The following is a 24997-nucleotide window of genomic DNA, read 5'->3' as shown; positions in this document are numbered from 1 at the left end:
TCACATCACAGTGGTTAGTAAAATTCAAATATATCTGAGTCAAGCTGCAATCTTATACATATTTACCTGGAGGTATATTCCACTGAACGTAATGGGGCTTACTTCCAAATAGACATGGATAGGCTTGCACCGCCAATGACATTTTCAGATAATAATACTGTCTTAAGGATGAAATTTGTTTTAAAACAATTACACTAAAAGAAACCTCATATGTGTGGGGGAAAACTTACTTTTTTTCTGTGCAAGGGAGCCCACAAGCTAAAGAACTGCTCCAGTGGTGCAGCAACTAAAAAGGAAAAAGAAAGGTCCTCCCCAGTTGTGGAATATCACAGATGTAGGGTTACTCACCTCTGGGAAGTTCCATGTAAGCAACAGAGATAGACAAGCAAGGCAGGGAGGCACATAAGCAGCACAGTTGATTTTGCAAAAGCACTCTCTCTCGCCCCCATCCCCAGCACTCACAGACAATTTGTGTGTCGCTCCCTCACTTCCTCACTATCTTGCCTGTCTTCCATTCTGTGATTGAATCATTCTTGTGATAATAGTCTCCTGAAGTCACCTCTAGTCTCTAATCTGCACTCTCCCTGCCTGCTCTGAGCACACTCTGCTCTGCTTCAGATAACCTGCAGGGAGTGGCGTTTATTCCTGCCTTCCCACTGGAAATGGGAAACGCATTTGGGAGGGAAAAAACTGTTACGGAATCTTTTCTCTTTCAGAACAAGTGATTAAAAATAGTTCTGTTTTAAAATAATATTGTTCCAAGACTCAAGCTTTGAAGGTACTAATTTGAGATTGGCTGAAAACTCTGAGATTTAGGCTTGCTGCTCTGAGGCCCTGAGAATAGATCCCCAAACCTGGATCCCAAGGCCAGTGCTGGAAACCTGGCAACCCTGGCTGCCAACGACCAAATAAGATTGGTTACCGTAAGGGCCAAATCTACTCTGCAGGCCACCAGTTTGTAGTGTAAATATTGAAACAGGAAAAAAATGACGCCCTATCTTTTCTGGTCAAAAACATTTTTCAGGTTGCCCACAGTCTAGTAAAAACAGTTTGACCGGAGACAAAATAAATGTTTGGGTACACAATGAATAGTGATGACTTTATAATTCCTCCTATAACTCTCTTATTAAAAAAAAACCTACTGTCTATCCCCAACCATTGATAAGGAATGTATCTGTGTGCGTGCGTGTAACAGCAACTCCTCTCCTTCTACTGCATCAAGCTGTGGTAAAAGTCAGGGGAATTTTAAAAAGCCTTGAATATTCTAGCCAATATAGATTTTCAATACATACATACATTTCTTAGCCACCTTTCAAGAGTGCAATGCTCCCAAGGTAGTTTACAATATAAAGTATATAATACTATTTCAATAACAAATTCAAAAAAATCAGAAATTAATTTTAAATGTAGTTTAAATAAACATAGCAAAAGCAGCATGTATAATACAACCCTTCAACTGAAAGCTAAAGAAAAGAGAAAAAGAAGAAAACCTCGGAACTGAGAGAACTCTCATTATCAACATCAGCACCGAAGGGGGCTCCGTGGGTGGGTTGTGTGAAAGCATAGATGACCACTCCAAGAACTAGTTACAGGTAAGCAACCTGTCTTTCCTTCTTCAGCTCTCTGTGCATTACACATATGGGCAAGTAGCCAGCTGACTTACAGGAGGTGGGGTCAGTGTCCTATTGTCAGGAATTGGATTATCCTTCCCCTTCTCAATCAACACCACAAAGAGACAAAGCGTCAGGCTAATATGACTTTATTTTGCTAGAGACTAGCCTTTCTACAAATGCAGATTCAAGGAAACTCTCAGACTGCCTCAGGCTCTAAACAACTAATCTGTGATCTCTAATCAGGTAAGAAAAACGAGAGGATAGTGAAGTTGCTGACAGTTTGCCTGTGAATCTCACCTTCAAACTTGCTTTGCAGTGATGCCCCTCCCTCTTAGGGTGGCTCTGTCCTACATTGGCTTCTAAGAGTGGCTATCCTGGCGGAGCGTCTAAGCCCTGTCCCTAACTTTTCCTACTTTGCTTTGTAACATGCCCTAGAGTCTCTCAAGTCACGCCCCTCTTCCTCCTCCTCCTCCTCGGAAGTTTGAGTTCTTACAGTGGAGGGAGGTGGCAGCGACTCAGCCTGGGCCATCTGTTTGTCAAGGCCTTCGGAGGAATATCTCCCAGTGACTTGAGGTTCTAGGGAAGGTCCCTCCCTTGGGCTCTGAATTAGCTATTCCAACTCTGATTCAGAATCGGAGCTGTCAAGCATCTCACTTGGACTCATCCCTGACACCTATTGTAGAATAGCCAACAAAACAGCTCCTCCAAAAGAGCAGTCTGCTCCAGCCCAAACATCCAGCCTGTAGTGGCTGATGAAAGCCAATGGCCTGGGCCACATAGCTTCCCAACACAGGTCCAGAAGGTAACCCCTCTGGTAAATGCTGACAATATAGCCACCGCTCAAGTAGGGATGGGCGAAAGTCCCTTACCTGTCCTCGAAGCTTGCTTCGCGGTGGGGGGGAGGCGCTTCGCTTCTCCCCCCGAAGTTCATGCGAGGGGGGGGAGGCGCCCTGCCTTGCCCGGCCGAAATTCAGGCTGGGGGGGAGGCGCCCCATCCCTCGCCAGCGAAATTCAGGCCGGGTAGAAGCGCCCTGTCTACCCGGCTGTGAAAAAAAAAGTAAAAAAATCACCCGTGATAGGCTACGTAACGATTTACGTAGCCTATCACGGCTGACTTTGGAGATCTAGCCATGATAGGCTATGTAAATCATCACGTAGCCTATCATGGGTGACTTTGGGGAAAAAAAAAAAGCGCGTACGCAAATGGCAGCCCCCATAGGGCGCCGCCATTTGCGTTCCTTATTTGGTCCCTGTAGTCTACGTAAGATTTACGTAGACGACGGCAAAAATAAAGGCAATGCTATTTGCGTTGCCCTTATTTTCGCCGTAGTCTACGTAAATCTTTACATAGACTACAGGGACCAAATAAGGAACGCAAATGGCGGCGCCCCATGGGGGCCGCCATTTGCTTACACGCTTTTTTTTTTTTTCAAGGTCACCCGTGATAGGCTACGTAATGATTAACGTAGCCTATCACGGCTGACTTTGGAGATCTAGCCGTGATAGGCTACGTTAATCGTTACGTAGCCTATCACGGGGGGGTGGGTTTTTTTTACTTCACTCGTAATGGCGGCGGCGGCAGCCGGTCAAAAGACCGGCTGCTGCCCCCGCCCCTGACGAAAACGCGCCGAACCGCCGCCAGGACGCGCTGCCAGGAGGGACATTCATCAAAGGTAAGTCCCATCCTGGGGGGGGGGGCGGGGGGGCGGATAATTTCACCACCGATTTCGGGGGGCCGAATGCATTGGCACTCAGCCCCCCGAAGTTTCGGGGAGAAATTCTCCCCCATCCCTACGCTCAAGTGGAATGATCCCAAACAAAGTCTGAGAGTGGGAGCCAATTCATAGGCCCACTTCACAGTGTGGACCACCCAAGGGGAGAGCCCCTGGGATGACACTAGCAATCTTTGTTGCTTGTTCCCATAGCATAGGAACAGATGCAATGACTTGTGAAAACTCAGTCCAAGATTTTAAAAAGCCAGAGCATGTCGCACATCCGAAGTGTGAAGAGTACATTCAACAGGAGTTGAGAGTGACAAAAAGAATGCTGGCAAGATAATGTCCTGATTTGGATGGAAGTCAGAAACAACTTTAAGCAGGAAAGTCAGATCACGACAGAGCGCCACCTTATCATGATGAAACAATGGATAAGGAGGATCTACTCTCAAAGCACAAAGTTCATTGGACCTGGATGCTGAGGTAATCACCACAAGGAAGATAGCAGGCGGGTTTTCCAATATAGCAGGCGGGTTATGAATTCTCCAGAGAAACTGCTTGACCATAGGATGGGGAAAAAATGATACTGCTTTTCACTGGTTGGTGAAAAGCAGATATTGCTGCCAAACAAAGAAAGATGATAATGATAAACCCTTCTCAAGAAGGGATAAAATGAATCTTAGAATGATGTACAACTGGCATCCAGCTGTGTTAAAACTGTGAAGGGCCGCAAAGTTGCAAAAAAGATGCCTATTTTCTGATGTACGACTTCCTTGTAGCTGACTTGTGGGCAGCATCAAGGATGTGCTGGACCATTTCTGGAACCTGACTTGGTGGAGCAGTCAAAGAATCCTCCATGCCATCATGTGGAGCATGCTCAGGTCTGGATGGCAGATTCTTCCCTGATCCTGAGTCAACAGATCCCGAGTCAACAGAAGACAGATGATGTCCCCATGTGACAAGTGGAGGAGAGGTGCAAAGCAGGGCTGCCTCAGCCACCAAGGCATAAGGAGTATACAGTTCACCCTATCTATGGTGACCTTCACCAGGTCTCTGGTGGAACAGGTATAGCAGTGGGCCCATCCAACAGTATAACAAGTCATCCCCTAATGATCCAGAGTCTACTCCCACCCTGCTGCAGAAGCACAGGCACTTGCATTCCTCGCCTGTGAAAACGATCTACATCCGGAGTGCCACATTTGTGGAAAAGTTTGGATACTACCCATGGTGCCACTGTCCACTCGTGAGATACCGAGTAATTCTGGCTGAGACTGTTGGCAAGGCAGTTGTCCATCCCCGCTACATGGACAGCTACAAGTCCAATACAACGAGGGATGCAGCATTGAAAAATGTGGAGCGTGAGTTCAAGAAGGGAAATAGACTTTGTACCACCTTGCTTGTTCACGTAGTAAACGGTAGTGGTGTTGTTGGATACTATCTGAACCAAGCATTCCTGTAGCTCCATTTCAAAAGTCCTTCAGGCTTTTTTGACAGCTAAGAGTTCCAGGAGGTTGATGTGGAGAATTCCTTCTGACTCAGTCAACTTGCCCTGAACTGTCAGTGGTCCACAATGTGCACCCCACCCCTATAAGGAAGCACCTGTTGTTAGTGTCTAAAATGGAGATGACAGGAAGAACAGGACGCTGTCACAGATGCTAAGTAATGAGGCAGGAGAGGCTCACTGTGCAATCCACAAACTCTTTATACAGCTAATAGCACCTGTTCACTTCTGAAGCGACTACAAAAGCTTAGAGCTGTCCTCTAAGCCTAATTTACAAGGTAAATCTTTTGGTAAGACAGCTACTGAAAGCAAGTATAAAGGTAACCCCAACCAGTCGTGTCCGACTCTAGGGGGTGGAGCTCATCTTCATTTCTAAGCAGAAGAGCCAGCGCTGTCCAAAGACATTTCCGTGGTCATGTGGCCGGCATGACTGAACACCGAGGTGCACGGAGCGTTGTTACCTTTCCCGCCGAAGCGGCCCCTATTTATCTACTTGCAATTTCTTGCTTTCAAACTGCTAGGTTGGCAGGAGCTGGGACCGAAGACGCTCACTCCGTCACGCGGCACTCGGGTCTCAAACTGCTGTCCTGCCAACCTTCCGGTCTGCAGTTCAGTGTCTTAACCACTAAGCCACCGCAGCCCCGAAAGCAAGTATAGGCCTCTTTAATTGGCTCCAGTGTACCACAGGTAGGGATTTCGCGGGAGTCTGAGGGTGGGGGTGGAGTCAGGCAGACACGCTTTTGCTCGACTTCCCGGACCCTGTTCGCCAAGCTGCCATGCTTAATGGACCCCACTCGCTGAGCAACCATGCAGTCCATGAGCTCCCGACAGCTGCCTGACCCCTCAGCAAGCCACCATTGTGTGAAAAAATGGTGGCTTAGGTTTTTCCATAAATGTAATGTTATGTAAATTACAGCCATAAAGGGGCCATTTACACAACATTAGAGGTGTAAATGGTCCATTTACACCTGCAATGTTGAGTAAATGGCCCCTTTACAGTCACCATTTATGCAACATTAACTTTACAGAAAAACCCGAGCTGCCATTTTTATTTTTTTTTTGCAAAATGGCAGCTTGCTGAGGGGGTGAGCAGCCACTGGGTGCCTGCGGACTTTGCAGCGGCTCATCCAGGGAACCGAACAGGTGCACACAGCCAGCAGCAGCTCAATGAGCGCCCGGTGGCGCAGGCAGATGTGAGTCCGCCCATCTCTAACCATGGGAGGAGTAAATCTAATTTGATGAAAATGCAGTTTTAAATAGAATCATGGCCTCAGATTCAGCCAAAGGGAGCTGTTGTCTCAGCAACAGTCAAAGGCTTTTTGAAGTCTTATAAAGGCCAGCAGATCAAGTCCTGCAGTGAACTCCACCCCCTCAGAGAAGCAGTTTGTTTCTTAAAGGGCTGCTGCCTGATTTGTAGCCACTGGCTCCTACAGGGTGGGGGTGAAGAAGGCTGTAATGGGGGAGTATCCTCTGCATCTGAGGAGTCAGGTAGAGGCACATCCTGTGGTCTGGAAGGCCCTGGCCTAGTGGGAGTTGGCTTAATGGAGGGAGTCTCCTCTGCCTGTGACTCCTCTTCAGAGCCAGAGGATGAATCAAGGCTGGGGAACATGTCAATAACTGTCATGCCTCCCTCAGACTCCTCTGAGGAATGGCAGACTCTGAGGAATGGCAGACTCCAGACCCTGGGGAAGGGACCAGCACAGAAGGAGCCCAAGCCCCCTCACCTCCTGTGGATGTTCCATATCTGGCTGCACCCCTCCCCCTGATTTGGAGGGTGAAATGCCACCGACCCCTGCAGAGCGAAGGTGGCTGCATGTAAGGAGCAATGTGAGCCTCTGTCTGTTTAAGACAGAGAGGCTCTCAGAGGAAGGAGGACTGATTGGATGCAGCTGCCTCAAGTCATGGCTGTTAAAAGCAGGAGGCAGGCTGGGGCAGGGTTGCTGGAGAACAATGTTGTATTGCAGGCTGGACCTCAGCCTTGACCCAACCTGACTTGCTGACTTGCTGCCTTGCTGCCTTGCTCATGTTCCCTTGTGTGTTTTGGACCTCGGACTGAACAATGGACTTCTCTTTGCTACATTGCTTTGGATTCAACTGCCTGGGTAAAAATCCCTTGCTTCAGCTGCCTTTTACCTCTCCCCGCCTTGGACAGGTTTACAACCCTGTTATCAGCCAGTGATTTATCGCCGCCAGCTATGGTCAGCTGGCAGGAGCTGACAATAACTGTTGAATGATACCCATCTTCCATGCCATATTATTGGACTTCTGGGCAGAGTCCATAGCCTCATTCATTTTGGCATTAAATAGGTCTTTGCCACTGAATAGGAGGTCCTCGATCCTGGAACAAGCTTCTTGTGACAAACCCACAGATCTAAGTCATGCATGCCTCCTCAGAGCTATAGAGCATCACAGTCCACCGTGCACCTGGACATGTTGATTTGTTGGTGCGAGGCACATCACCTTGAAAAACTCATGCTAATTCTTGTTTATTCCCTGCAAGATGGTCAAATAGCAATCTTGTTTCTTCCCAGGAAAAGCTGATATCAGGACACTGCTGCTTGATAATTCTCAGCTCTCAGTCCCAGTGCAGCACAGGAATAAATATGACTTCCATCAAGTCCAATTGTCTACCTTCTCTGTCCATGGGCAAGACATGCACTTTCTGTGCCTTGCCTTGCAATACTTCCACAATAACAATTTGGTGTAGGGTGCTGGAACAGAAACCCTGCATCTGTCTCCAGAACCTTGTACATCTGCTCGAGCCACTTCGAGGTGCCAGCACAGAAGGAGCCTTCCAAGATTGCTGGATGGTTTGCTGAAGCACCGGAAGCAAAGGAATCGCTACTGGAGTAGAAACCTCTGACTGTGCCACATCAAAAACTGGATCTTTAACCCTGACATCCTGTTGTTGGGTCTCCAGACCAAGAGATTTCACCATACAGAGTACTTGCACTGAAAAAGCCCATACATCTTCAGACAGGGATGGAGGATCCTGATTCCCCGACATAGCATCTGGGAATGATATGGATGGATCCATGGAAGAACAGAATATTTAGGCCAACTGATAATCCAGTCCCAACAGCAGAGACATTCCTTCTTGCTGTTGGGAGGGGCACAACACCCTAAGACCTGAAAGGGGCACCACCTTTGGATCAGGTGGGTGAAGCAAGGTGGTATGAGTGGAAGTAGGATACATACCACTAGGTGAGCAGTACCACAGGTGGTGATGTAAACTGTTCCACTGGTGGTAACGTGGGAACAGTTGTCAATGCTGCACTTGGCACTTGCGTTGGTGGTATGGTGGAAACCATCGATGCTGATGGGAACGTTGCTGGAGGAACCACAAACATTTCCTGAGTTGGAGGTGGCTGCTGATGGGGTGCATCGGTACCAATCAGGTGAGAAATTATCTGTATAATAGTGGCATGAACCGTATACATCCCCACCAATATCCATGTCACATTTCCAATGAGGGTCATTGACACAATAGTGGTCTTGAGGAGGATCCCAGTGAGATGGAGACCATCTCTCCCAGTTGGAAAAGAGTGGATTTACTCAATATTGGGACTGCTCATACCATTCAGAACCCCAAGTCCTGTGGTCTGAATGGAAGTACCCCAAGGCAGCAGAATTGGGGGACCTCCATCAAGATGTGGGATAGCACCCATAATGGAATGGCAACTGATGTCTCCTGAAATCATTCTGCTGATGAGGAATTAGGAGTGGAGACACTTCCCAGATCTCACCCTCCAATGTGGAGGCTACAAGAAGAGGCTCCTCTACAGGCCCAACTTCGTGTCAGTTCTGATGCTGGTGATAGATGCACCAGTACCAGCAAAATAAGTAGCAATGGAAGTGTTGGCACTGTTGGCAATGCATCATACATGGGGCTGCCTTTGAAAATGGTTGGGAAACTTCAGCTGGTCCAAAACAGGGCAACAAGATTGTTAACAGATCATAGTATGCCAGTACTTTTCCAGCTGCACGGGCTTCCAGTCCATATCTGGGCCCAATTCTGGTATTAACATTCAAAGCCGTAAATGGCTTGGGGCCAGGTTATCTGGAAGATCAGCTCCTCTAATGTGTACCTGCCTGGACCGGACCCTAAGATAATCTTCAAGGGTCTTTCTCCAGGAGCCCCTGCCAAAGGAAGTGGGTGGCTACCAGGAAGAGGGCTTTTTCTGCTGTGGCATCCCAGCTATGGAATGAGCTCCCTAGATAGGTTTGCCTGGCACTCCTGTTGTACTCCTTTTGGCCCCAGGTGAAGACCTTTTTATTTTCCCAGCATTTTAGCATTCTAGTCTTTTAGCTTTGCAGTTTTAAATCAGTATTTTAAATCTCTACATTGCTGCTAGGTTTTATTCTGGTTGTACTTTTATATTGTAGTGTTAAGGTTTTATCTTTTATATTGTTTTACATTGTACCTTGAATTTTTAATTTTTGTGAACTGCCCAGAGAGCTTCGGCTATGGGGCGGTATAGAAACGTAATAAATAAATAAATAATGATACTCTGGACATTTCTGCAGCTGTTCTGCCCTCTGCGGGCTCCCAGAGCATGACTTGAAGATAAGTGGATAGATTCTCCCTCGTCTGCTTAGTAAAGATTTGTCAGAAGGAGCAAGCATCCATTTTGTGGCCCTCTCCTATACCCAGGAGACAGAGTGAGTGTCTGTCAGTTGGACGAAGCTTACTGCTACAGCAGGAACACTTTTGAAAGGGCCCCCGAAGGGCCATATGCCCATAGGCTATCCGAGATCACAAAAGAAAACAACAAACGCAAAAAATAAGAAGACAGAAATAACAAGAAGATAAACAGAAAAAGGAAGAAGAAAAACTAAAGGAAAGACTTCAGTGTGTTCTAATTTTCCCTCAGGATGAACCAAACAAGGAGAAGATTTCCTACGAGGCTGCCACAAATGGTGGTCGAAACAGAACTGAGGGAATAGGAGGGAACCCGCTATGGACATGCACACTGGGAAGAGTTTCTGCCAAGAATTCCTCAGCTACAGAAAGTCCCAGAGCCTATATGCCTTATGCACAGAAACCACAAAGAAGAATATACTGTTGCCTTCACCCACTCAGCTACAGTGAGGATTGCAGCTAAGCTCAGAGGAAATTCTGAGGGGGGGGTAGCAGATGACATCAATGTCCCTGCTAATTAAAAAAAAAAAATGCTGGCACTGCATCCCTATAAGCCCTGGTTCCACTACATCACTGCTTGCACATCTTAATGGTGGGCCAGCAAGCAGGGCCTTTGATGGTGATCTTAATACACAGGCAGGTTTGTAGAGTTGTAGCTGATCTTTCAAATAACCTGGACCCAAGCAATTTAATTTTGATTTATTTGTGCAGAAAATGCAATTAAAAAAAACAAATTAAGTACTACTTGTGAAATGTCCTTTAATCATAAACTTGTTGGATTGCAGCGGGGATGTTAAGTAACAATAATCCCCTAAACTGTAAAACAACAATAATCTCCCATTCAGTTCTGAATCTTGCTGGGGAGGCAATGCCTTGCATTTCACTGAGCCATTTCATTTAGGGCAACATTTGAGCCCTTCTCCTTTGGTGTGCAGGTTTAGCCAATTTAGCATCTATTTCTCCATTGATACCAATAGTTCTCTTTAGTTCTGAAAGTGATTATTTTGTCTCATAGCCCCTACAGTATTCATATGCCTCATGTTCCTTCTTAATTTCTCTGCATTTTTCTCAAGCATGTTTTACTATCATTAGGGCAGGAAATCATTAGGACAGGAAACTGACCCTCTGATCATCCATTCCATCCACTTATGGGGGGGAGGGGTTAGGGCCCAAAGTAAATAAAAAGTGTCAACTATTTCAAATAAACTGAAACACATCTAGCATTTACCACCCACAGTTGAGTTCATTTCTAAAATGAAATCATGGTCTGCCTAAAACATGTTAAAAGAATTAAGCATAGCACTCCCAGAAAAAGGAATGTTCATACTTTCACCAACTAATCCCAGAAGCAATGCACTATGATGTATTGAGTTAAATGAACAATTACTATCTCCAGATAAAATTTTATATGTTCAATGGTTTCATGAAGCTTTGCTCAAAATATAAGCAGTTCTGTAATTGTTAATATTCATAGAAGTATTTGGGTAAGTAAATGTATTAACTTTTTTAAATTTTCATCTTCAGAATTAATATATATTTAAGTGGAAAAATGCTAAGGAAGTCCAACTCGGTCACATTTGACTTCAAAACAGGAAGCTTCTTTAAAATGAGGGAACTGGTAAAAAAAGAAGTTGAAAGGGGAAGTCAGAGTTAGACATCTTCAAAATGCTTGTTGGTTACTCAAAAACATAATAATAGAAGCTCAGCTAGAATGTATACCACAGGTCAGGAAAGGTAGCTCCAAGTCCAAGAGGTCACCAACATAGTTAACGAAGAGTGTCAACAAAGCTTTTAGAGAACACAAGGCTTCCTTCAGAAAACAGAATGCACAAATGTGGAGATCAAAACAGAACAAACATTTGCACAAAGGGAATGCAAGCAGACAATAAAAGATGTGAAAAAGCATTTTGAGGAGCATATCTAACATCAAGGCAAACAATACAGCAGGAAACCGACAGTTGGATGACAACAGAGTTAAAGGAGTACTAAAGTAGGATTGCAGAGAAACTGACCTCACACACACAACCCCCACCCCCTAAGTAATAAGAGGTTCTCTTATGGATCAGTAACTGATTAAAGAACACAAAGCAGACAGGAGGAATAAATGGTGAATTCTCCCAATGGAGGGATGTAAGCAGTGGGGTCCCACAAGGACCTGTAGTGGGACAAATGCTTTTCAACTTGTTCATAAATGATCTGGAATTAGGAGTGAGCAGTGAAGCAGCCAAGTTTGCTAATGACACCAAGGAGGTGTTTCCACCAGCGATTTACTCTGAGCCAGCTGCATGTTGAGAACATTAGGGATCGATGATGTCGTGACCATCCAGCAGCCACCCCGGAGCTTATCAGGGAAAAACCAGATTTCCTGAGACTGCTTAAGTCGGGTTTTCCCCAGTATAGTTGCTGTGTGCCCCAACTCCCTTGTTTAGCTCGGTTATCCTAGCCCTGCCCAGGGGTGTGCCATTCACCATGACCCCAGTCAAGGGGTGTTTCCTCCCATTGTGCTAAATGATGCTTGCTCTATGAATGACCACAGAAATTACAGAGAACCCCCTCAGCGGACATGGCACATTTTAAAGCCCAATTCCTTAACTGCAATTAAGCACGATCTTGAGGTTCCAATTCATTGCCTTAGGAAGTAACTACTTCACAGCTAGGGATGGCGGAGAATTCCGCCACGGACTCCAATGAGGCCGGATTCTTAGAATCCGCCCCCCCCCCGGAGTCCATGGCGGAACGGACCACCCCACCCCGCCACACTGCGAAGTCCGACCCAGCCAGATCCTACCTGGCACTGCCAGGTCCAGGTCCATCTGGGTACATCCACTGCCCCTTTGCGGATGCACCCTTCCCTTTTGCTGTGATAGGCTACATAAATCTTTACGTAGCCTATCACGGCAAAAAGGAGGCACGCAAATGGCGTCTGCTACACCATTTGCATGCCTCCCTTTTGCCGTGATAGGCTACGTAAAGATTTACATAGCCCATCACGGCCAAAGGGAGGCATGCAAATGGCGTCCACTATGCCGGACGCCATTTGCGTCCATAGATCAGCTGCAGCTGGAAGTCCTGTGCATTAAAATGGGGGCTGTGCATTAAAGAGATCCTGTGCATTAAAATGGGAGCTGGTTTCCGTCTCTTTCCCACAGCAATCCCGTCAGTGTCTCCTCAGAAGTAACTCCCATTGTGTTCAATGAGGTCCTGCAGGTTAAAATGGGGGCTAGTTTCCATCTTTGTGTTCTCCTCCCCCTTTCCCAGCACAAGCATATTGTGCTCAATGATGCTTCCTCCTGAAATGCAGGTGCATCTGGACTTTCAGGGGAAAGGAGAAAGGGGGGGAGGGGGAAGCCTCTCTTATTGGTTGAGCAGCCCCTGCCAGTCAGATGACGTTCACTCCCACCCTCACCAGGAAGTATGTTCTGTGAAGCAACTTTTACTGGTCCAGAGAATCTGCTCGTGGAGCCCTGCTCACAGCAAAGCCGATTCCTTTTTTAAAATCTGGTATTCCTCCATTAGCTTCTCCCTCCGTTGTCATGGAAACACAGCCCAAATTATTTAGGGTGGTTAAAACAAAAAGGGATTATGAAGAGCTCCAAAAGGATCTCTTCAAACTGGGAAAATGGGCATCAAAATGGCAAATGAAGTTCAATATAAGCAACTGTAAAGTGATGCACATTGGGGCAAAAAAATCCAACTTCATGTATACACTGATGGGACTGGAGCTTGCAGTGACTGACCAAGGAAGAGATTTTGGGGTTGTGGTGAACATCTTGATAAAAATGTTGACAACCCCCCCCCCATGTGTCTGCTGTGAAAAAGGCAAATTCCATGTTATAAATAATTAGGAAAAGAATCACAAATAAAATTGCAAGTATCATATTGACTTTATACAAATCTACTGTGAGACCACACTTGGAATACTGTTACAGTTCTGGTCACCACACCTAAAAAAAAGGGTATTATAGAGTTGGAGCAGCTCCCCTGTAAGGAAAGGTTACAACGTCTGGGACCGTTTAGCTTACAAAAATGGTGATTAATGGAAGCCCTGATACAAGTGTACAGAATTATAAAAAGTGGGTAGGGAGACATTTTTTCCCTCTCTCATAATACTAGAACCCAGGGTCATCCCATGAAGTTGATTGGTGGAAGATTCAGGATAGTAAACAGAAGTATGTCTTTATGCACTGCATAGTTTGTTGTTTATTCGTTCAGTCGCTTCCGACTCTTCGTGACTTCATGGACCAGCCCACGCCAGAGCTTCCTGTCGGCTGTCGCCACCTCCAGCTCCCCCAAGGTCGAGTCCATCACCTCCAGAATATCATCCATCCACCTTGCCCTTGGTTGGCCCCTCTTCCTTTTGCCTTCCACTTTCCCTAGAATCAGCATCTTCTCCAGGGTATCCTGTCTTCTCATTATGTGGCCAAAGTACTTCAGTTTTGCCTTTAATATCATTCCCTCAAGTGAGCAGTCTGGCTTTATTTCCTGGAGTATGGACTGGGTTGATCTTCTTGCAGTCCAAGGCACTCTCAGAATTTTCCTCCAGCACCACAGTTCAAAAGCATCTATCTTCCTTCGCTCAGCCTTCCTTATGGTCCAGCTCTCGCAGCCATAGGTTACTATGGGGAATACCATAGTATAGTTAGAATGCATAGTTAGATTATGGCATTCACTACAAGATTTAGTAATGGCCACCAATTTGAATGGCTTTAAAATTATATTAGACAAATTCATGGAGAAGAAGGCTATCGATGGCTACTAGTCCTGATGGCTACATGCAACCTCCAGTATCAAAGACAGCATGTCTGTGTACCCCAGTTGCTGGGGAACATGACTGAGAGTGTGCACTCATCCTAACTGTGGGTTACCCACAGGCAGCTGGTTGGCCACTGTGTGAATGGAATGCTTGACTAGATGGACCCTTGGTCTTATCCAGCATGGCTCTTCTTATGTTCTTATGTACGAATTGTCTCTTAAAATTGTCTGCTCTATTTGTTGACAGAGAAATTGGCAGAAGTGGGGGTGGGGGGAGAGACTGTTTCACTTAATTTCTCCAGAGGGAAGAAAATTTCTCCAACAGTTTATTGGGGGTTGGGTTCAACATTAGAAGTGGCAGTAGCACAGCTTCTTTCTTTTTTCCTACATCTTTGTTTTTTTCTTTTTTGTTTTTGCTGCTACTGCAAGTCATTACAGGGCATGGTGGGGGGAAATGGGGACCGCCATGAAAAAAAATGGTGGGAAATATTCTGAGAAAATTCTGGGAAGTGGCCTTCTTTTTCTAGGGAGGTGTGAAATGGACAAATTACAGACATTTTCTCAGGAAAAAAGTCTTCTGAAAAATTTTGGCTCAGCTCTACCAGTCTGAACACATGAAAGTATATTATAGAGCCAGTGTGGTGTAGTGGCAAGGGTGTTGGACTGGGAGCTGGGAGATCCGGGTTCTAGTCCCCACTCGGCCATGAAAGCTCACTGGGTGACTTTGGGCCAGTCACTGCCTCTCAGCCCAACCTACCTCACAGGGCTGTTGTTGTGAGGATAAAATGGAGAGGAGGAGGATAATGTAAGCCGCCTTGGGTTCCTTGCAAGAGGAAAAAAGGCGGGATATAAATGCAATAAATAGATAAATAATCCTCTTTAACTGTTATAAATTTTAAAGATGCTAAACAACTGTTAAACATAAAGAGCAATTTACCATGTTGTGCAAGTAGACTTCCACTCATGCAACAGGACTTTCCTGACCTCTCTCCCCCATCTGCAGCTCCTGCATACCCCCACAATCTGTTCCAGAGGGTCTCCCAAAATTTCAGAGCACATTTTGGGGGTGGGAGCTGCAGCGAGTAGAAATACATTCAACTAGCAGATGTTATTCTGCTGGCAGAAGGACACAGCTGGATTTCACCCAATGAGTAGCTTTGAAAGCTGCATTTGAGAAGGCAGAATAAAAGTTGAATAAATAAATATTTTAATTGTTTAACTTTTGTAAACTGCCCAGAGAGCTCCAGCTATGGGGCAGTATAGAAATGTAATAAACAAACAAACAAACAAACAAACGATGCTGGCGTGGGAAAGAAAAGATAATGGGAGAGATGGGGGACAGTCCACTGTGTGTGCCCAGACAAAATGAAGGCCATCAGTTAGCTTAGTACCTCTTTAATGAAGGAGCTGATATGAATATTCAGGGAAAAAAACACCTCCCTTTTGAGTATATTTTTTAAAGAAAGGTGGGATATAAACATAAATAATAAAATCCTGTGGCATAGTCCTCCTAGGACCTTGCTACTTCAGAAAACTATCCATGAAAGACTAAGTCTCCAAGAAAATGCTAGGCTAACTCTGTATCCCCTGACATTCTAGGTTTCTGCAGATAGGCAATTTTTTTGATGTAGGAAGTTGTGACCTCTACATTTATAAGTGGATTGCTGTGGCTTCCTAATTACTGGTCCATTAGAACTACACATGTAAATTGAAGACCCAACTTAGCTTTGTCCTAACTGACTGAAAAGACTCCGGCTGCAAACCTGTACCCACTTTCCTGGGAGTAAGCCCAATTAAACTCAGTGGGACTTCTATGTAGACATGTATAGGATTGCACTATAAGTCATCATCTCCTCCCCTGGACAGCCTCCCTTTCTACCCTCTTCCCCTGCTTTTGATTGGTGGCTGCAACAGGTAGGTATCTCCAACATGCTGCCAGGCATGTGCATTCCACATAGGCTTTTTAGAGCAGTGGTAGATCACCAGATGTTTTGGACTTCAACTCCCAGAAGTCCCTGCCAACATGGCCAATTATCGGGAATGCTGGGAGTTGAAATTCAAAACATCTAGAGATCTACTTTCTGCCCACCCCTGAACTAGAACACCACCATTCTGGAAAATATAAAGCTGTATTACAGCTAGATAGTAGATAGCTGTAAGGAAGTTTAGGGCGCAATCCTATGCATGTTTAGACAGAGAAAAGGCCTACAACTCCCAGCATTCCCCAGCCAGCCATGCTGGCTGGGGAATGCTGGGAGTTGTGGGCCTTTTTTTTGTCTAAATATGCATAGGATTCCACCCTTTGTAGATCCTACATAGGAGCCTTCCTATCTTAGAGAGAGAGGGATTTAAGCTTAGAAGCAGCTGCCAAATCTGCTTGGAAGTAAGGAGAGTCAAAGCATTTAGCACATATAATATCTTTATGCAGAGTTTGTTGTATGAAAACAATACGAACTCTGGAGGGTGAGACAATAGGGAGGTGAAAACAATGACAACAACAAAATGTCCACGACACTTTAACCAAAAGATGTGTTTTTCTCAAGAGCTTCCCTTTGAAAAGCTCAGGTGAAAAGGAAACATGAGCAGGAGTAGTTTGCCTTACTACTAATCTTGTGTCAATTCCATGGAGCCATTGTTAGATCCATGTGTGATGTGTGACTGAAGTTTTGTTTTTTGCAACCAAGAAGTTAGCTATTTAGTGAAGAAAATCATAACTCCAGAGAAGCAGAAGTAATTTAAATATCTTACTAGCCAATCTCATGTGCAAGTTTTTCACATACTCCTCCACCTTCCCCCCCCCCCCTGGACAATTGATAAGGGAGATATGGGCCCCACTTACATGGTGGATTTACTCCAGCTCTACTGTGGCTCCCCAACAACCATGGCACATGATGCACACCCCTCGGCAAGTGCATGTTTTAATGCCATAAAACCAGCTTTTTTGCAAACTCGTTTTGTGACAGATTTTCCCATCATGGTGGCTTCAGTGCAGTTCAGGAGTCTGTGTGACCTCAACTGGCTTTGGCGTGGGCTGGGGGGAGCAGTGCTGATTGTTGAAAGGGAAAGTTGCCATCATGAAAGGGTGGACAGGAGTAGAAGAGTTATCTGAACATGTCTACTTGGGAGTAACTATTATCTTCAATTGCAATTTCCTGCTGGTTTAAATCTTTGCTCATCTGGATCAGCGTAGGTGCAGAGAAGTTTAATGAGTTTAAAAGGTGATTGCCCACAAGTGACCCTTACTCCTGCCGAGAAAGGGTGGACACGAGGAGATGAATGTGCTAAACATGTCTACTTGGAAACAACTCATTGCCTTCCATTGCGCTTCAGTGAACACGGAAGCAGTCTGAGGGGTTGGGAGAATTCCTTTGCCCATTGGTTTAAATCTCTGGACCAGCATAGGTGCAAAGAAGTTTAATGAGTTTAAAAGGTGAGCGCCCCCAGGTGACCCTTACTCCTGCTGAGAAAGGGTGGACATGTGGAGAGGAGTGGGCCAAACATGTCTACTCAGAAGTAACTCATTGCCTTCAATTTCACTTCACTGAGCTAGGGATGGCAGAGAATTCCGCCACGGATCTCGGGGAGGCCAAATGCCAGTGCATTCGGCCCCCCGAAATCTGTGACGGAATGGCCTCCCCCCCCCCCGTGGATCCCCTCAGGATGAGACTTACCTGGGGCGGATCTTCCGGGTGGTGGTAGCTCCGGCGGCGGCGGCTGGTCTTCCGACCGGCTGCCACTGCCGACATTTGCAGTTTTTTGAGTTTTTTTACACACACGTGATAGGCTACATATGTTTTTACGTAGCCTAAAATGTCTGGGTTTAAAAAAAAAAAAAGTATATGCAAATGGCGGCAGCTACGGCCGCTGCCATTTGCGTACACCTTTTTTTTTTTTTTTACCCAGACGTTTTAGGCTATGTAAAAACTTACGTAGCCTAAAATGACTAGGTAAAAAAAAAAAAGGCGTACGCAAATGGCGGCAGCTACAGCCGCCACCATTTGTGTTCCTTATTTTGGGCTGTCTTAGTCTACGTAAATAATTATGTAGACTAAGACGGCGAAAATAAGGGGAACGCAAATAGCGTCCGCTACGCTATTTGCGTTCCCCTTATTTTTGCCGTCTTAGTCTACGTAAATATTTACATAGATTAAGACAGCAAAAATAAGGAACGCAAATGGCGGTGGCTGTAGCTGCCGCCATTTGCGTACGCGGGTTTTGTTTTTTTTCCCCCAGAACCCTCCGCGGCTGGAAATCCGGCTGCGGACGGCTCTGGCCTGGATGGGCCTGGCCAGCTGCTCCACGGAGCTGCCGCGGAGCACAGCTGGCCGCGGAGGATTCAGGGGGGGAGAAACAGAGAGCCTCCCCCCACGTCCAGGATTCCGGGGGGAGGGACGGAACACCCCCCCACACCATAAACATAATCCGCAAACAGGTAAGTGATTTTCGTACATCCCTACACTGAGCACTGGAGTAGAAAGAGGGTCCGGGAGCAAGCCTCCATTCATTTGCTGCCCTGCATCTATGCAGTTGATGACATTCCATTCTACTCACAGAACTCCGCCCACCCAACCTTGAATTAATGTAGTTTCAGGTGCCATTTGCCCCGTGAAAGCGGGTTTTTGTCAATGTATACAACCATTTTACTGGCTCCATGTGCTGTGGAACGAGCTAATTTGATTTCTTGAAAATCTGCTTTTAAATGAAATCACATTGGAAAGTGTCTCTGTGTAGATGGGGCCTTGGTTCATGCATACCAAGTAGGCTAGACAGAGGAGGTAGCTTAGGGTGTAGTCCTATGTATGTGTAGACAGAAAGAAGTCCTACAACTCCCAGCCAGAAAAAGTCCTACAAAAGTCCTATATGACTTTTTTTTTTTTGGTCTAAACGTGCATGGGATTGTAAATAAGTAAGTAAGTAAGTAATTAAGAAAGAAAGAGAGAAAGAAAGAAAGAAAGAAAGAAAGATTGTAAGAAATTAATTTACAGTAACCTGTTTTCTGTTCTCACCTTTCTTTCCCTTCCTCTGAAGAGTTGGCTGTTACAATTGCCCCCTACCCTTCCCTTCAATTCTTAAAAGAAGTTTAATCCACAGATTCTTTGTTTTCAGCTCAAATATTCCACTATTCCTGGAATTACTTCCTGGTAGTCATTGGAAAATGGAAAATGTATTTATGGCATGAATTATGTCCAATTACATCTTAGCTTATTTGGCTTAACTTTGGAAATTAAGTGACCCTCCATTCTGTTTCTGTGGACATCTTCTAAACTGAACTTGCTAGAGTATGAAAACAAATTTAATTTAACTGAGAGGGAAGGATTCCTTAGCCTCCTAAGAAACACTAACAGATGACACTGAAATGATAAGGGAATCCATTATTTGTGGTATAGAGTGAGATCTGGGCAACCTGCATGTCTCACTAGTCTTTTGTGAATATCACTGCATTGTGGGAACACTGAAGTATGTGTGCATTTCTGGTGGGAGAAGTAGTACCAGCTCACAGCCCCCAAACTTGGTAGTACATTGTTCTTAACTGTAGTACCACCAGTAATGATAATGCTGTCATTTATACATGGATATACACTTACATTATTTAACAGACAAGCTGTGGACATGAGCCCAAAGAGGGCTCTCCTTCCTCAAATTAAACCAGAGCTATAAATGAAAGTCTGAAAAACAATAATTAGAAATATGTAGTTACCAAAAAAAAAAAAAAAAATCCCAGACAAGCACATGTCAAGCAGATCTTCACTAAAGCATTCTCCATTCTTCTGATCAGCAGGAATGTGCTATTTTCGTAGTAATTTAAGTTTATGGGGCAACAGTGTTTTTAATTATTTTATCGTTCACTCTCCAGTAATACAAAGCTCCATACAATGTTCTGCTAAAACTGTCTCTACGGAGTCTGTTTTTTAAAAAAAATTCTAACATTTCTGAGCAGGAGAATTCCATTCATTCCAGCTGTGGGATTGCAGGACTGTGGGTATAGTTACAAAGAGAAAACTCTCTCTTTTCATCTTTTCTAGGACAAATATTTAGTATGTAGATGGGAATGGAAGGGGAAAATTAGAAAGTAGAACTGCAGTATGACTGCAGATGCAAGCAAACTAGTATGACAAATGTGTTACAAAATTGTATTCAAAATGTGTTTTTATTTTACAGCTGTTGTTTACTCAGCTTTTAGATGAATATTATTACAGATTCCTGGTGACTAGGATTTTGGTTGGAGGAATTCGTAATATATAGACAGTTACTAAACAATGCTGTAACAACATGGGGGCATCATTAACATTCCAAAGAAGTAGTCGAGAAATAAATGTTTATCAACACTAATCTGAAAGAACATTAGAAATACTAGAAATAAACCTTTTCTCTGTATTCTCTACAATCTGAAACACTTCTCTCTTATCGTACATATACAAAGCTGCTCTGTACTGAATCAAATCAATAGTCTATCTAGTCCTGTGTTGCTGGGTAATTAGGACTCTCCAGTATTTCTCATTTTTAGATGGGGATGGTGAAGATTAGGCCAAATCATGTTCCCTAACAGATATACATATATACATCAAAATGTGGAGAACATTATTCTTGGGGAAACTATATTACACATTTTCACTTGTGGAAGTGATTTCCAACTGGGAAATGTAACATGTAACTGGAGCAAGAAGGGGCTAGAAGCTCTTACAATTCCAGGTCCAATATCCTCTAACATGCAATGTGGAAAAAAATCAGGGCTGATGTGGATGAGACACAGGAGATCCATGACCTGGGCCCCATCTACACCAGGCTTTTACTTCGGGGCGGGTGCAAGTCGAGGTCCCTTGTGATAGATGACACAGTCGTAACTTAGCAGCCATCCGTGGTTTTCGCCTGGAAAATGCAGAGTTCCAAAGAGTTGTTTTACTGTAATTTTTTGGGTTTGCCAAAAAACCAACTTCTCATTTTGCAGTGGGCATATTGTAGGCGTGCGTAGTGCCTGCGTCACTCTGTGATGCCCCTTTACTCCCCCCATCCCTTCATAGTTGTGCAGTTACAGAGGCACAGAGGGGCATTTTCATCTATTTAATCACACTTTTGCACAGTTTTGCAGCTTCGTATCTTCGCAACGGTTATGGACTCAGTACCCAAGGTCTGGGGGCAGGGGTCTTGGGGAAGGTTCAACATCGCTCCGGTACCATTTTGGAGTGATGGCCAGGCATGTACCGCTCACGCTTGTGAGTGCAAACCATCGCGAGAGTCTCAGGCTGGGCAACCGTCAAACTGATGGTGCGGAAATGAAGGAGCACATAACACCCACTTTTTACCTAAAAAGGGATGGAAAGACACAGCAGAGCCCCTCAAATACAAAACAGCCACTGAAGTGTCACACCCCCACACTCATGGGACTGCGCAGCTGTGCATTTCAGTAAAATGGCAAAAATTAAAAGGGCACAGCGAGTCTCTTAGGGAAGTGCGCAGTACATCACAAGTGTATCGCAGGGCTTCCTGACTCGAAGCCAAATTGCTGCGCAGTTGTGACAGGGTGGGGGGTCAAAGCAGTGCCATATAGATGGGGCCCAGATCTTTTTCAAAGCTTAAAAGCAGCCAGAGCAGAGGAGAAAACTGGATCAGGCACAGGGCTCTGATCTCCAGTCAGGAGTCTGCCATGACTCATTCAGTTTGGCCCTTAGAATTCCTCCAAAAGTAACGTGGGAACTACCAAGGCACTGCTACAAGCCCAGCAGTACCTATTTTATCACATTCAGAACACTTCCAACATTACGTTAAGAGAATTTTAGACACAGGATTGTGACTGAGATGTCCTTTTTTAAATGATGTTATAATAATCACTTCTTCTAACAGCAAACTCAACTGTTGAACACCAACAGGAATATAGCCAAATAAGGCCACTGAAAAATAAGAAGGAGGTGTCAGTATGCTTGGGGAACCCCAAAGTATGCAGAAATACAACAAATCTTTAGGGGGAACTTCAGGGGGCAATCCCCCCCAACTTTCCAATGAATACTCAGCTTGCTCACTGGCCACAGAATGCTGAGTGTCTGTTGTATGGAGAGGAAAACCAGTGGGGAGGGAAATGGAATAAAGTAACCTGAAAGAAGGCATGGATGACTGGCTGGTTGCACCCTGAACTGGAGAACCCCATGCTGCAACATTTTGTTGTGGATCCTACTTGTTTATGTTAGCTGATCTGGCTAGATTTTTTTTTTTAAAACCTCCTCCTGTTCCACTTACCTATTTTCCTACAAGCAACATTACAAGTGCAATGCTAATACCTGGAAGGCTGTGTTTGGCACTTGCCTTACCACAGAATGTTGGTAAACCTGGAAGGCAGACATGGAATGTTAATAGAGAAATGGGGGACAGTAGTTAATAATAGTCAGTGGAGCTGGGAGTGAGCAGAAAAGTAAAGCAGAGAAGAATACGACAAACTGTGGACTGTGGGAAATGTTAGATGTCTGAGCAGGGGGTTCCGAACTATCATTGAGCAAGATTGCAGTTTAGGAAATAAGCTCCTGATCTCTCACAGCTAAATCAGTAACTGTCATAAGCTAGAATGGCAGCTAGCATTTCTAGATGTCATGATCACCAGGTACCAGAAGGGGCAGGGCACAGCAAAGGAAGGTTCCCACCCTTAAGCGATTATTTTGAACAGCCCAAGGTTACAGATTCTTCTTATGCTGTCCCCCAGTCAAAACATGGCAATGGCAGAGTCAAGTGAAGGTCTAACTGGCCTTGATGGTCTTATACGGGGTGAACTTGATGCTCTTATAAGCCCCTTTCAACCCTACTATTCTATGATACTATTCTATGATTCTAACTGACCAGCTCATGCCTAGCATTCCAGCCTAACTAGCTGAGATGCAGGCTCAGATAAGAACTGTGATGGTTGGTGTTAAAACTGAGATAGAATATTGTCTTTCTCCTATCACAGCCCAATTGAACAGTATTACCGAGAATATAAGCGCGGAGTGGAGAAGACAGCAAACAGTGCTGTTACTATGGCAATAAAGCTCATCAGCAAGGTTAGAGACTTAACAGCAAGAAAAAATGAACTAAGCTTAAAATATCAGACCCTAAGGATTGGGGCCGCTGGGCTAATTTATGATTCAGAGAATTTCTAGAAGGAGTGGAGGGGCAAGATGCAGAAGCCTTCCTTTAGAAATGTCCAGCTATGAATTTTCCAGACCTCCCTCCTCATGCTTTGCCAATGCTAATAGATCAGGTACACAGACTGCAGCTTCCACAGTACCTGAACAATATCAAAAGCAGGGATCAGCCAGATTTGTGGTCATGAAGACTAAAGTTCTCATCCTCAAACTGACTAGAGCTAGTACAGGGTTTAAATATGAAGATAATTCAGGTGTATCTAGATCTGTCTCCAGATACCGTCAGATGCAAAGCATCATTTCATGGAATCATTAAAATTCTGTGAGATGCTGGCTTCCCCCACTCCTGGGGCTATCCTTTTATGTTGCTGGTCTCTTACAAGGGCACCATCTGGCATGTTAATAATTTAAACGAAGGAGTCTAGATGTTGAATGATCTTAATCTACATGTCCCAGTTACAAAAGAGACAAGATCTGGAGAGCCTGTTGCTGATGCTATGGATGGAGAACTCACTTCCGGCCCATCAGAGCCACTGCCGCCACCATTATCATCATTAGCCTTGTTGAAAGTCTTCTTTTCATGTGTTCTTTTGCCCTATGTAACTGCCCAGCAACCTTAAAGAGAAATCTTTGTTAAAAAGCAAAACAAAAAACAAAAAAAAGGGGGGGGGGAGACTTAAATGTTTGCTTATTGTTCCCAGTCTGCATTACGTGTTACTTTGCAAGTTATAAGTAATAAGCCAGTGTTCACAGCTGACTAAGATTAGGAGATAACCTAATTATACTAATAATCCCCAAGTTCACAACCAAACCTTTTGATCTAGTTCTTACCATTGCTAGGTGGGTGGATTTAGAAGTGATTGTTGTTTATTTGGTCAGTCACTTCCGACTCTTCGTGACTTCATGGACCAGCCCACGCCAGAGCTTCCTGTCAGCTGTCGCCACCCCCAGCTCCCACAAGGTCGAATCCATCACCACCAGAATATCATCCATCCATCTTGCCCTTGTTCGGCCTCTCTTCCTTTTGCCTCCCACTTTCCCTAGCATCAGCATCTTCTCCAGGGTATCCTATCTTCTCATTATGTGGCCAAAGTACTTCAGTTTTGCCTTTAATATCATTCCCTCAAGTGAGCAGTCTGGCTTTATTTCCTGGAGGATGGACTGGTTTGATCTCCTTGCAGTCCAAGGCACTCTCAGAATTTTCCTCCAACACCACAGTTCAAAAGCATCTATCTTCCTTCACTCAGCCTTCCTTATGGTCCAGCTCTCGCAGCCATAGGTTACTACGGGGAATACCATTGCTTTCACTATGCGGACCTTTGTTGTCAGTGTGATGTCTCTGCTCTTAACTATTTTATCAAGATTTGTCATTGCTCTCCTCCCAAGAAATAAATGTCTTCTGATTTCCTGGCTGCAGTCAGTGTCTACAGTAATCTTTGCGCCTAGAAATGCAAAGTCTGTCACTGCCTCCATGTTTTCTCCCTCTATTTGCCAGTTATCAATCAAGCTGGTTGCCATAATCTTGAGGGGTTTTTTAGGTTGAACTGGAACCCAGCTTTTGCACTTTCTTCTTTCACCTTTGTCATAAGGCTCCTCAGCTCCTCCTCGCTTTCAGCCATCAAAATGGTATCATCTGCATATCTGAGATTGTTAATGTTTCTTCCAGCAAT

The 24997-nt window shown here is 44.9% G+C and overlaps 1 protein-coding gene across 13 annotated transcripts in view; it reads right to left on the bottom strand.

The window, feature by feature from the left end:
* The window catches only part of LOC146352003 (uncharacterized), a 260443-nt gene that overhangs the window by 135139 nt on the left and 100307 nt on the right, over window positions 1-24997 (bottom strand). For 3 of the 13 annotated variants that reach the window (XR_014787551.1, XR_014787546.1, XR_014787549.1), the window contains 2 exons: window positions 19809-19889; window positions 13333-14087 (listed from right to left, as the gene is read on the bottom strand). The exons of 2 other annotated variants lie outside the window; for them this stretch is intronic. The gene's annotated coding sequence lies outside the window, so the exon portion shown is untranslated. Of the gene's footprint in view, window positions 1-13332; window positions 14088-19808; window positions 19890-20905; window positions 21091-24997 lie in introns of those variants that run through there. 8 more of the 13 variants (XR_014787561.1, XR_014787553.1, XR_014787550.1 and 5 more) reach the window with 4 other exon arrangements.

Source organism: Heloderma suspectum, chromosome 2 (assembly GCF_057233095.1).
Source record: "Heloderma suspectum isolate Gila_16-S chromosome 2, 16-S_ref, whole genome shotgun sequence".
In the NCBI taxonomy this organism is placed as follows: Eukaryota; Metazoa; Chordata; class Lepidosauria; order Squamata; family Helodermatidae; genus Heloderma; species Heloderma suspectum.
Note: the sequence above shows the minus strand (reverse complement) of the source record. Positions and strands in the feature narration are given on the sequence as shown.